Raw genomic sequence first — 12,413 nt, 5'->3', positions numbered from 1 at the left:
CAAACCTCAATCTCACTGATCCCCAAAGAGGACAAAGACCCAACAGAATGCGGGTCCTCCAGACCCATTTCGCTGCTAAACATCGACTCAAAAATCCTGGATAAGATCCGGGCCAAAAGACTGGAGGACTGAATACCAGAGGTGGTGTAGGAGACCAGACGGGCTTTGTAAAGGGTAGACAGCTAACATCGAACATTAGCCGCCTGCTGAACGTGATAAAGACCCCATCCGGGGAGAGGACACCTGAGGTGATCATCTCCCTGGACACAGGAGGGGCCTTTGACAGAGTCGAGTGGAAGTACGTCATAGAGGTACTGGAGCAGTTCCGGCTTGGAACAGGGATCACCGCCTGGATGAAACTCCTGTACAACGTTCCCACTGCGAGCATACGGACAAACACCACCGGCTCTAAATACTTCCAGCTACACAGAGGCACGAGGCAGGGATGTCCGTTATCCCCGCTGCTGTTCACTCTGGTGACTGAACCACTGGCGATCGGGTTCAGGGCGGCAAAGAATTGGAAGGGGATCCGGAGAGGAGGCAGAGAACACACGCGGATGACCTCTCCTTTACACCTCGGACCCACAAAGCAGCACGGAGGGAACCATGGTGCTCTCGAAAGAGGTTGGAACCTTCTCGGACTAAAAACTCAACCTGAGCAAAACGGCGATGTTCCCGGTGAACCGCAAGGTGGAGGGGCAGAGCTGGAGAGGTGAGGGGCAGGGCTGGAGGGGGAGGGACAGAGCTGGAGGGCGGAGGGACAGAGCTGGAGGGGGAGGGGCAGAGCTGGAGAGGGGAGGGGCAGAGTTGGAGAGGGAGGGGCAGAGCTTGAGAGGGGAGGGGAGGGACAGAGCTGGAAAGGGGAGGGGCAGAGCTGGAGGGGGAGGGGCAGAGCTGGAGGGGCTGCCGTTTATACAGGCCCAACTCAAATTCCACTACTTGGGGATCCAAATTGCCCATGACTGGACACGAATCCACAAGTGGAACCTGACCAAGCTGACGGAGGAAGTTAAAAAGGACCTGCAGAGATGGAACACACTCCCACTCTCCCTGGCAGGTGAATACTGATGCAAAGTACTTATTTATATCCGTGCCCATGTCCTCTGGCTCCGCACAAAGATTCCCTCCTCTGTCCTTGAGTGGGCCAACCCTGGCTACCCTCTAGCTCTTTATGTACGAATAAAAAGCCTTGCGACTTTCCCTAATAATGTTTGCCAATGACTTTTCGTGACCTTTTTTAGCCCTCCTGACCCCTTCCTTAATCTCCTTCGCACTTTCCTTATATTCCTCGCGAGCTTCACGTTTCCCAGCGTTCTCGCCCTTACAAATGCTTCCTTTTGGACTGGGCTCACAATACCCCCCGTTATCCAAGATTCCTGAAACTTGCCGTACTTATCCATCTTCCACACAGGAATATGCCGGTCCTGAATTCCTATCAACTGGCATTTCAAAGCCTCCCACATGCCTGATGTTGATTTACTCTCAAACATCTGCCCCCAATCTAGATTATTCAGTTCCGGCCTAATACTGTTGTAACTAGTATTCCCCAATTTAGCACCTTTACCTGAGGACTACTCTTACCTTTATCCAATAATCCCTTAAAACTTACTAAATTATGGTCACTATTCCCGAAATGCTCCCCGACTGAGACTTCGATCACATGGCCGGGATCATTCCCCAATACCAGGTCCAGTACGGCCCCTTCCCTAGCTGGACTATCCACATATTGTTTGAAGAAGCTCTCCTGGATGCTCCTTCCAAACTCTGCCCCATCCACACCCCGAGCATCTGTGAGTCCCAGTCAATATAGGAGAAGTTAAAACCACTCCACCACAACAACCCTGTTGCTTTTACCTTTCTAAAATTCATCGACATATCTGCTCCTCTATCTCCCGCCGGCTGTTGGGAGGCCTCTGGTAAACCCCCAACATTGTGACTGCACCCTTCCTATTCCTGAACTCTACCCATATTGCCCTGCTGCATGAGCCCTCTGAGGTGTCCTCCTGAAATACAGCTGTGATATTCTCCTTAACCAATCGTGCAACCCCCTCTATCCCTCCTGAAACATCTAAATCCTGGAAAGTTTAGCTGCCAATCTCCTTCGCTCTCTCTAAATGTCCCCATCTCTTTAACACTCCCCCTCTCCCTAACACTCCCTCTCTCTCTCTGACTCTCTGCTCTCTCTGACTCTCTCCCTCTCTCTAATTCTCCCCTCTCTCTACGCTTCCCCTCTCCCTAATTTACCCTCTCTCTCTAACTCTCCCCCTCTCTCTACGCTTCCCCTCTCCCTAATTTACCCTCTCTCTCTAACTCTCCCCCTCTCCCTTATACTGCCTCAGGGACTGTTTAGCACAGGGCTAAATTGCTCGCTTTGAAAGCAGACCAAGGCAGGCCAGCAGCACGGTTCAATTCCCGTAACAGCCTCCCCGAACAGGCGCCGGAATATGGCGACTAGGGGCTTTTCACAGTAACTTCATTGAAGCCTACTTGTGACAATAAGCAATTATCGTTTTCATCTCCTTTCTCCAACTTTCCCCCTCTCTAACTCTTCCTCCAATTCTCCCCCTCTTTCACTCTCTCCAACTCTCCTTCTCTCTCTAATTTACCACTCTGTCTAACCCTCCCTCTATCACTCCTCATCTCTAACTGTCTCTCGCTTACTCTCCCCCTCAATCTATGTCTCCCCCTCTCACTAACACACCCTCTCCTACTGTCCCACTCTCTCTAACTCTCCCTCCCTCACTATCTCTCTCTGGGCGACTGTCCCTCTCCCTAATTGTCCCTCACTCTATTCTCTCATCTTTCCCTATTTAGCCCATTCTCTCTCTCCCCCCACTTTCTCGAAGTCTCGCTTTCTCTCTGTCACTCCACCTCTCGTTAGTTTTCCCTTCTCTCCATCTCGCACTCACACTCCCTCTCGTAGTCCCCTTCCTCTAGTTCGTCCCACTCTCTTACTCTTCTGCTCTCTCAAACCCTCTCTCTCTCTAACTCCATCACCGTTGATAGACTAACATCCCGATCTGTGTGAGAAGTCAGAAGCGGACAAGAGGTGGTGAATGATGAAGCCAGTTTTATTCACATGATTCATAAAGCAGGGGGTCAGGGGTAATTGGATCTACAGACGGCAACTTAGCCTGAATAACAGAGATTACCGTGAGTATAATTGAGCGTAATCGCTGGATACCACAGTGGGTCACATTATTTCTGGATACGTGTATGAACTCCGCAGCACTTCAGAAAAAAGTCACAATGATTCGACAACCTGTACTCCAGTTTCTGACAGGGTTCAATTCGGCAGGTTGCTCCAACTTGAAAGCAGGTTCTCGCAGCTGGGAAGTAGAATGGAAAAAAATCATTGATGTCATCCTTTCAGAAGCCCATGGGCCAAGATTCTCTGATCCCGGGCCTGGTTGGAGAATCGGCGGAGGGGCACGTAAATCCCGCCACGCCGCTCCGACCCCGGGCCGGCGCCCAGAGAATCGCCGCAATTCGCGCCGGCGCAGTCGCCGCGGCGCCGGTCAGGGGCCGTGGAAAGCGGGCAAAGTGCCAGCCGAGTACCGCCGGTGACATTTACATATGGTCCTGCCTGGCGGGACCTCGGCATTCTGGCTGAGGGGGCCATCCAGGTGGGGGGGCAGGGAGAGCCGACTCGGGGGGGCTGCTCCCATTGTGGTCTAACTGAGGGATACGGAGACCAGAACTGTGCACAGTGCCCCCAGTGTGGTCTAACAGGGATATGGAGACTAGAACTGTGCACAGTGCTCCCACTGTGGTCTAACTGAGGGATACGGAGACCAGAACTGTGGACAGTGCCCCCAGTGTGGTCTAACCGAGGGATATGGAGACCAGAACTGTGCACAGTGCCCCCAGTGTGGTCTAACTGAGGGATATGGAGACCAGAACTGTGCACAGTGCTCCCAGTGTGGACTTACCGAGGGATATGGAGACCTGAACTGTGCACATTGCTCCCAGTGTGGTCTAACCGAGGGATATGGAGACCAGAACTGTGCACAGTGCTCCCATTGTGGTCTAACCGAGGGATATGGAGACTACAACTGTGCACAGTGCTCCCAGTGTGGTCTAACCGAGGGAAATAGAGACCAGAAATGTGCACAGTGCTCCCAGTGTTGTCTAACCGAGGGATATGGAGACCTGAACTGTGCACAGTGCTGCCTGTGTGGTCTAACTGAGGGATATGGAGACCAGAACTGTGCATCGTGCTCCCAGTGTGGCCTAACTGAGGGATATGGAGACCAGAACTGTGCACAGTGATCCCAGTGTAGTCTAACCGAGGGATATGGAGACCAGAACTGTGCACAGTGCTCCCAGTGTGGTCTAACCGAGGGATATGGAGACCAGAACTGTGCACAGTGATCCCAGTGTGGTCTAACCGAGGGATAAGGAGACCTGAACTGTGCACAGTGATCCCAATGTGGTCTAACCGAGGGATATGGAGACCTGAACTGTGCACAGTGATCCCAGTGTGGTCTAACCGAGGGATAAGGAGACCTGAACTGTGCACAGTGATCCCAATGTGGTCTAACCGAGGGATATGGAGACCTGAACTGTGCACAGTGATCCCAGTGTGGTCTAACCGAGGGATATGGAGACCAGAACTGTGCACAGTGATCCCAGTGTGGTCTAACCGAGGGATAAGGAGACCTGAACTGTGCACAGTGATCCCAATGTGGTCTAACCGAGGGATATGGAGACCTGAACTGTGCACAGTGATCCCAGTGTGGTCTAACCGAGGGATGTGGAGACCTGAACTGTGCACAGTGATCCCAGTGTGGTCTAACCGAGGGATATGGAGACCAGAACTGTGCACAGTGATCCCAGTGTAGTGAAACCCATGGTATTGAAGCCAGGACAGTACACAGTGATCCAGGTAGGTGCTAACCGAGGGATATGGGCACCAGGACTGCGAGCACATATGCTTTTTACATGAATCGCGCAAGCTTTCTGTAGTTACTCATGCACATACACACGCGCTGAGAGCTGGCCCCACCTTGGGCACAACCTCATGCCCATCTGAATTTTTCTACATGGTATACTGAAAGAGATACGAACTTGACGGGACTGAACCACCAATGAATCCATTGCCAGCTATGGGCTGTATCAGCACCAGGAACCCCAGCAGCAAAAACAGTCCTTTCATCGTTCTCCACTGATCTCCTCCCGGTCACAGTGAGATAGCTGGGGCACAGGAGCCCTTTATATCAACACGTTGAGCCTGCTGTGGTTAATAATCACACACACACGACGCGGGTAGGCTCCACCTTGGACAGGTCGAATGGACGTGTTCGACATTAACTGGAATCAAATCGGTTTCTCATTAATAAATGGAGGGATAAGTCTGAATAATAACTGAGCTGGAAAGGGTTTGCAAAAATGTTTTGCTGTTTCATATAAGAATCATACAACAGACCATTTAGCCAATGGCGCCTCTTTTGTCAATGATGTCAAACCTGTATCACCTGGTCCCTCGGCCACGATTGGGTGAAGAGTCGGGGGAGCTCTCCCCGGTGTTATGGGGCCAATGTTTATGGGGGATATGTAAAAGCACAACTTATTTTACCTTCCCCTCCCCCCTCTCTGTCTCATTTTTGCAATCTCTCCATTTCTCACACCCTATCCCTCTGTCTCTCTCTCCCTGCTCCCTGTCTCTCTTGTTACAGTTGTAAGGTTGACGTAGTTATTCTGTTTTCGATATTGCTGCATTTGGGCAGCACGGTAGCCCAGTGGTTAGCACTGTTGCCTCACAGCTCCAGGGTCCCTGGTTCGATTCCCGGCTTGGGTCACTGTCTGTGCAGAGTCTGCACGTTCTCCCCGTGCCGGAGTGGGTTTCGCTCCGGTTTCCTCCCACAAGTCCCGAAAGACGGGCTTGTTGGGTGAATTGGACATTCTGAATTCTCCCTCTGTGGACCCGAGCAGGCGCCGGAATGTGGCGACTGGTTTAGCACACTGGGCTAAATCGCTGGCTTTTAAAGCAGGCCAGCAGCACGGTTCTATTCCTGTACCAGCCTCCCCGGACAGGCGCCGGAATGTGGCGACTAGAGGCTTTTCACAGTAACTACATTTGAAGCCTACTTGTGACAATAAGCGATTTTCATTTCATTTCATTTTCACTCGGGGGTTTTCACAGTAACTCTATTCAGTGTTGATGTGAGCCTACTTGTGACAATAAAGATTCCTGGAGTTTGGTACAGCCAGTGCCCCGGAGGGGTACGTCAGCGACAGGTAGATCGGGAGTGGACAGTATCAGGTAGCTGTAAACCCCTCCCTGGATTGGCCCCTCTCCCCCTTGGCTCTGCCCACATCTGGTGTCTATGTCCTCAGTGGCTCAACCAACTGGGTCAGCGCGGGTCCTCAGGCAGACATTCTTGGTGATGGGCATCCAGGTCTCCCGATCTGAGAAGATTCTGTGCCCCACACTCCCCTTATCGATCCTTTCAATTGGTATTTGTACATGAGGGAGAGCGGGTTCATTGGCTGACAGAGGGCATCGAGAGGTTTAATATCCAGTGTTTGCCCCGTCACGCATCAGAGTCAGGGGGTCAAGGGTTGAGGGTCATACGATCATAGGAACCGGAGGAGGCCATTCAGCCCCTCGAGCCTGTCCCACCATTCAATCAGATCATTGGCTGATCTCAGTCCCTCTGCGTCCCCAGGGGCCAGTCCCTCCACAGGGCATGGCTGGAGTGGGGATGGGGGGCACCGGGCGGGGGTGGAGACGGCTGGCACTGGACCAGCCTGGGGCCTCGGCTCTTCACACTGTTTACATTGGAGTCACCAGATGTCCATGTGCTCCTCCCACTCTCGATAACCTCACCTTCCACCTCCCTGACAATCTGAGGGGGAGGCCAGGGCGGCTTGCAACCAATCGGGTCGCTGCGGAGCATGGAGTCACGCGTTGGCCGGACTGGGTTAAGGTGGCAGGTTGACCTTGGCTGAAGGGACATGAAGAAACCAGGTGTGTCTTCACCACAATCCAGGAGTTCCACGTTCCTCTTGTGGCAGAGATGTATTTAACACTCCAGGTTGCAGAATACACCAACCCCTAACCCTATACTGAGAGGGGAGGGGGAGGCATCAGTACTCTGTCTGTCATTGTCTGGTGGTCTGTGTTTTCCCTTCACGCTGGCTGTTTCCTCTTCAGGGTCAGAGTCTCACTCACCGCCCCCACTGGGGGACCACCATCCCTCTCTGCAGTGCCTGCGTTCACCCAGAGACTCAGCCGCCATCTTCCTCCCCCACCCCACCACTCCTTCTACAGCTCCGACCTCCCCTCCCACCCACCCAGATTACAATTGACTCCCCAATAAGTGACTCCTGTCTGGGATTAATGTAGAATTGAAAATATATCACTTTGGTATTTGGTGCAGTCAAGGTTAAACACCTGGGCTGATGTGTGTGTGACTGCTGCAGTCACGTTTCACAAAGAAACCCTAGTTTAAATGGCAAGGGTGTTTTATGAGCCAGTGGTGCAATTAAAGCATGGTAAAAAGCTTGAGCTAATGCAGATGGTTGGGATGAAGGGGAATCCCTGTGGAGTTAATTAGATTTCAGTATGGCAAGGTGAAGTCATTACTGGGTGGAACCAATGCAACAGGAATTCTGCAGAAAGCAGGTCAGTTGATTTTTTGAATGAAGTTGTGAGTCCAGGTCAAACAGTGTTGCTCTCCCTGCTCTTCAGTTAAACCAGATTAACAGTCTTTAAAGCCGTGCAACTTGTCTGAGCACAATGGGGAGCTGAGAAAAGCTGAGAAAAATCTTCTGGTGAGATACAGCCAGAGTTTCTGCATGGGTCTGACAGGGGTCAGATCCTATCTTAAAGCAGGGTCAAGAGATCGCTCTTTCTCAAAGAAACATCTCTGTAAAGTAATTATTCCTGAGAGTCAATGGTTGTTACAGCAGCTTTAGAGCTGAGGGGGTTTATTTTCTTGCTGATTTAGTGGGAATAAAGACAGCAGTTCAGGGTCTTGTATTCACTGTAGTGGGCAGTATTGTTTAAAGGGTAATTGTAAGTTATTTTCAATGTGATGTTATAGATATTTTAATGCTATTTTAGGAATAAAGTATGTTTCAATCGACCACATCCCCATTTGTTTGTGAAGCAACTGCTGGAGCGAGGAATTCTCTCCTCACAGTCTGACAACATTAAAATAACATTTTGGGGTTCCTGTGTAGTTTACGAGCCACTGTTGGGGGTCTGGTCTGGGATCAACATATGTCACTTTTAAACGCTTTCATCCCCCGCTCCCCAAGTCTCTCCATCCCCTCTTCCCTGGGGGAGGGGGGTCCAAGCCCCCAATGAATCCTCGCTGCCTTCCAACCCCAACTGCATTGATTAGATGGGCCGAATGGTGCAATAGACTCAACATCGACCGGCTATTTGATGCCACCCCAGGGTTGGGCATTAGCTGCAGATTAGACTACACAGGGTGTGGACAGGATTGGGGTAAAGCCTTGGGCATTGGACAGGATGCAATGTCGGTGTGACGGGTTCCACCTTTGGCCATCGGAGCTGTGACGAGCGTTGGCCACTGTGAAACATTTCCTCCAGCCTGTTAAGTATTTAACCGGGACACGGAACTGAACTGTCGCCAGTCTCCATCCTGTCTGACATCCTTCCACACAGAGTGAGCGATGAGCTGTCCCTTGAAGAGGGGCCTGTCTGTGCGAACAACACAGAAACTCTCAACTGCTCCATGGACAAATATCATCAGATTAATCCATGGAGAATTGCCAAATACCCTTTGCAGATCTGTTCTGAACTGGATATTTTATATATAACTGTATGTGTGTGTGTGTTATGGTGGACACCAGTCCCATGGAGGACAGAAGGAGAGAGGGGGAGGGCAGAGAGAGAAGAGAGTTTTACAGCAAGGGAGAGGGACAGAAACACAAAGAGTAAGTCACAGAGAGGCAAAGACAAAGAGTGTGACGCATGGAGACAGCGATAAGCCAAGTTACACAGAGACAGAGACGGAGAGACACCTAGGAGACGAGTCGCACCATCGGGTCTTCACCGACACTCCAAAAGATCCTCCTATCCCTGTAACACCCCGCACATTGATCATGGCCAATCCACCAAAACTGCACAACTGGGAGGAGGGGGCGTGAGGTGCCAACATGGAGCCACAGCACGGAGTGGCGACAGCAGCCACCTGCTCCCATGAGAAGCCCCCCCCACCCCCCCCCGCCCCCCGACAACAGCCAATTTCGAAGTCAGCACATAGAACATGGTGGCACAGTGGGGCATGTGCCACTGCCCACCGGCCCCAGGGCCCCCAGAGGTCGTCCACCAGGGGCACCAAAGGCCACGGTACGCGGTAGGCAGAAGCTTGCCTCCATCTCTGATGTGCATCCTGGTGACAGGGGTCAAGCACGGTAGGCCGAGCAGGTCGAGGGTCACTGAGAGGGCACTGGGGGAGGTGGGGGGGAGAAGGGGGAGGAAGGGGTGTGGGGGAAGGGTTGCGCTGGATGGGGGAGGAGGACAGCACCATCGGGGGCTCGGGGCAGTTGGGGACACATATGTACAGCATTAAAATATGTTGCACTTGAGCAATCTGACGCCCCAGTCACTTTCCTCCGAATGCAGGCTGTGTACGGATCCCCTGCCTTCGTTCCCCAGGCATGGTGGTCCTGGACATACCCCCACTTTCCCTGCCTCACCAGGCCCACCGCGTGCAGGTGATGGGTGCGAGCGAGCACTCAGCAGACAAGCAGAGGTCAGACTGTGGCATAGATTGAGGAGCACCAGTGTTCAGCTCTCAGTGCCACCCTGCCCTCGATAGTCACCCGCTGATGGTGCAGAGACCGTCCCAGCACCCTGGGGCGATATGACACAGACCCTTGTAGGTCGAAACAGCACGGTAGCATTGTGGATAGCACAATTGCTTCACAGTTCCAGGGTCCCCGGTTCGATTCCCGGCTTGGGTCACTGTCTGTGCGGAGTCTGCACATCCTCCCCGTGTCTGCGTGGGTTTCCTCCGGGTGCTCCGGTTTCCTCCCACAGTCCAAAGATGTGCAGGTTAGGTGGATTGGCCGTGATAAATTGCCCTTAGTGTCCAAATTTGCTTTTAGTGTTGGGTGGGGTTGCTGGGTTATGGGGATAGGGTGGAGGTGTTGACCTTGGGTGGGGTGCTCTTTCCAAGAGCCGGTGCAGACTCGATGGGCCGAATGGCCTCCTTCTGCACTGTAAATTCTATGATCTGTGAAATTCTATGCAACAGGGTCGATGTTTGGGATTTGGGGGGTGAAGCGGAGATGGGGAAATGAGATGCTTAAGGGAGAAGGGGGGGGGAGTGGAGAGGGGTGAAGGGAGATATCAGGCGAGACCACGTCCTATGTGAAGGGGACGAGGATGAGGGTCTCCACAGCGGGACCCCTGCTCACTGGACTCCACACCCGTACACCAGACACCCACATGTAATGTTGCATGTGCCGGGCGTTGGACCCCTCCCCGGGCATTCATCCACCATCCGGCTGTGAACATGTCCTTGGAGCTGTGTCCCAGCCCCTGGGTGTTGACTGCTGCAGTGTTCAGGCATCAAGGTGTGATTAGAATGCTGGGCAAGAATTCCCACATGCTTCATGGCCCGGCAAAAGGAATCCAACTGCGCTGTGTGAAGTTCTCACTGAACCAAATTTGCCAATCCCCCATTAGCGATAGCCTCCAGCCGCACGGCCAGAGGGCCCGTCAGTCAATGGGTGGTGCGGGGGCAGACAGGCAGGGGCCCGGGGATGCCCTCGTGATGGGTAAACATGACCTGGGGGTGGGATGGTGGACCTGCAGACGCCGAGACAGCCACATCTCCCACCAGCTGATGGGGAAGCCCCCCACCACCACAAGTGGCAGCCCACCACGAGTATGGCTGCCTCCCCACCCCCCCCCCCCCCCACCCCCACCCACTAATTGCCCGGGAGCGTAGGTGGCGATTCACCTCGTCAAGTCCCCACAGCAGCCATGTTGCCAGTATTACGTGTCTAAAACGGGTGTACTGATCGGCACCCACGTGAGCACTTGATGGGGAACCATTAGCTCAGATGAGGCCGTTCGCGAGGGGGTCTCTCCCGTGAATTCAGGGTGGTCTAACCAAGGGTTATGGAGACCAGAACAGTGCACAGTGCTCCCAGTGTGGTCTAACCGAGGGATATGGAGACCAGAACTGTGCACAGTGCTCCCAGTGTGGTCTAACCGAGGGATATGGAGACCAGAACTGTGCACAGTGCTCCCAGTGTGGTCTAACCGAGGGATATGGAGACTAGAACTGGGCACAGTGCTCCCAGTGTGGTCTAACCGAGGGATATGGAGACTAGAACTGGGCACAGTGCTCCCAGTGTGGTCTAACTGAGGGATATGGAGACCAGAACTGTGCACAGTGCTCCCAGTGTGGTCTAACCGAGGGATATGGAGACCAGAACTGTGCACAGTGTTCCCAGTGTGGTCTAACTGAGGGAAATGGAGACCAGAACTGTGCACAGTGCTCCCAGTGTGGTCTAACTGAGGGATATGGAGACCACAACTGTGCACAGTGCTCCCAGTGTGGTCTAACCGAGGGATACGGAAACCAGAACTGTGCACTGTGCTCCCAGTGTGGTCTAACCGAGGGATATCAAGACCAGAACTGTGCACAGTGCTCCCAGTGTGGTCGAACCGAGGGATATCTGATTCGTCTCCAAACGGGTAGAGGGCATCCTGAAGGGGGAGGGCAAACAGGCAGAGGTCTTTGTACATATTGGTACTAACGACATAGGCAGGAAGGGGCATGAGGTCCTGCAGCAGGAGTTCAGGGAGCTAGGCAGAAAGTTAAAAGACAGGACCTCGAGGGTTGTAATCTCGGGATTACTCCCTGTGCCACGTGCCAGTGAGGCTAGAAATAGGAAGATAGAGCAGCTAAACACGTGGCTAAACAGCTGGTGCAGGAGGGAGGGTTTCCGTTATCTGGACCACTGGGAGCTCTTCCGAGGCAGGTGTGGCCTATATAAGAAGGACGGGTTGCACCTAAACCGGAGAGGCATAAATATCCTGGCCGCGAGGTTTGCTAGTGCCACACGGGAGGGTTTAAACTAGTATGGCAGGGGGGTGGGCACGGGAGCAATAGGTCAGAAGGTGAGAGCATTGAGGGAGAACTAGGGAATAGGGACAGTGGGGCTCTGAGGCAGAGCAGACAGGGAGAAGTTGCTGAACACAGCGGGTCTGGTGGCCTGAAGTGCATATGTTTTAATGCAAGAAGTATTACGGGTAAGGCAGATGAACTTAGAGCTTGGATTAGTACTTGGAACTATGATGTTGTTGCCATTACAGAGACCTGGTTGAGGGAAAGGCAGGATTGGCAGCTAAACGTTCCAGGATTTAGATGTTTCAGGCGGGATAGAGGGGGATGTAAAAGGGGAGGCGGAGTTGC

The 12,413-nt window shown here is 53.0% G+C and overlaps 1 long non-coding RNA gene across 1 annotated transcript; it reads right to left on the bottom strand.

Annotated features, from left to right (window-relative positions):
• Positions 1 to 3,053: 3,053 nt before the first annotated feature.
• Positions 3,054 to 5,309, bottom strand: LOC140395877 (uncharacterized). The gene is made up of 2 exons (XR_011936354.1): positions 5,071 to 5,309; positions 3,054 to 3,329 (listed from the first exon to the last, which is right to left on the bottom strand). It is a non-coding gene; the product is annotated as an uncharacterized lncRNA (long non-coding RNA).
• Between the last annotated feature and the right edge of the window lie 7,104 nt (positions 5,310 to 12,413).

The sequence above is a fragment of the Scyliorhinus torazame genome, chromosome 19 (genome assembly GCF_047496885.1).
Source record: "Scyliorhinus torazame isolate Kashiwa2021f chromosome 19, sScyTor2.1, whole genome shotgun sequence".
NCBI lineage: Eukaryota > Metazoa > Chordata > Chondrichthyes > Carcharhiniformes > Scyliorhinidae > Scyliorhinus > Scyliorhinus torazame.
This window is presented reverse-complemented; position numbering and strand designations above follow the sequence as displayed.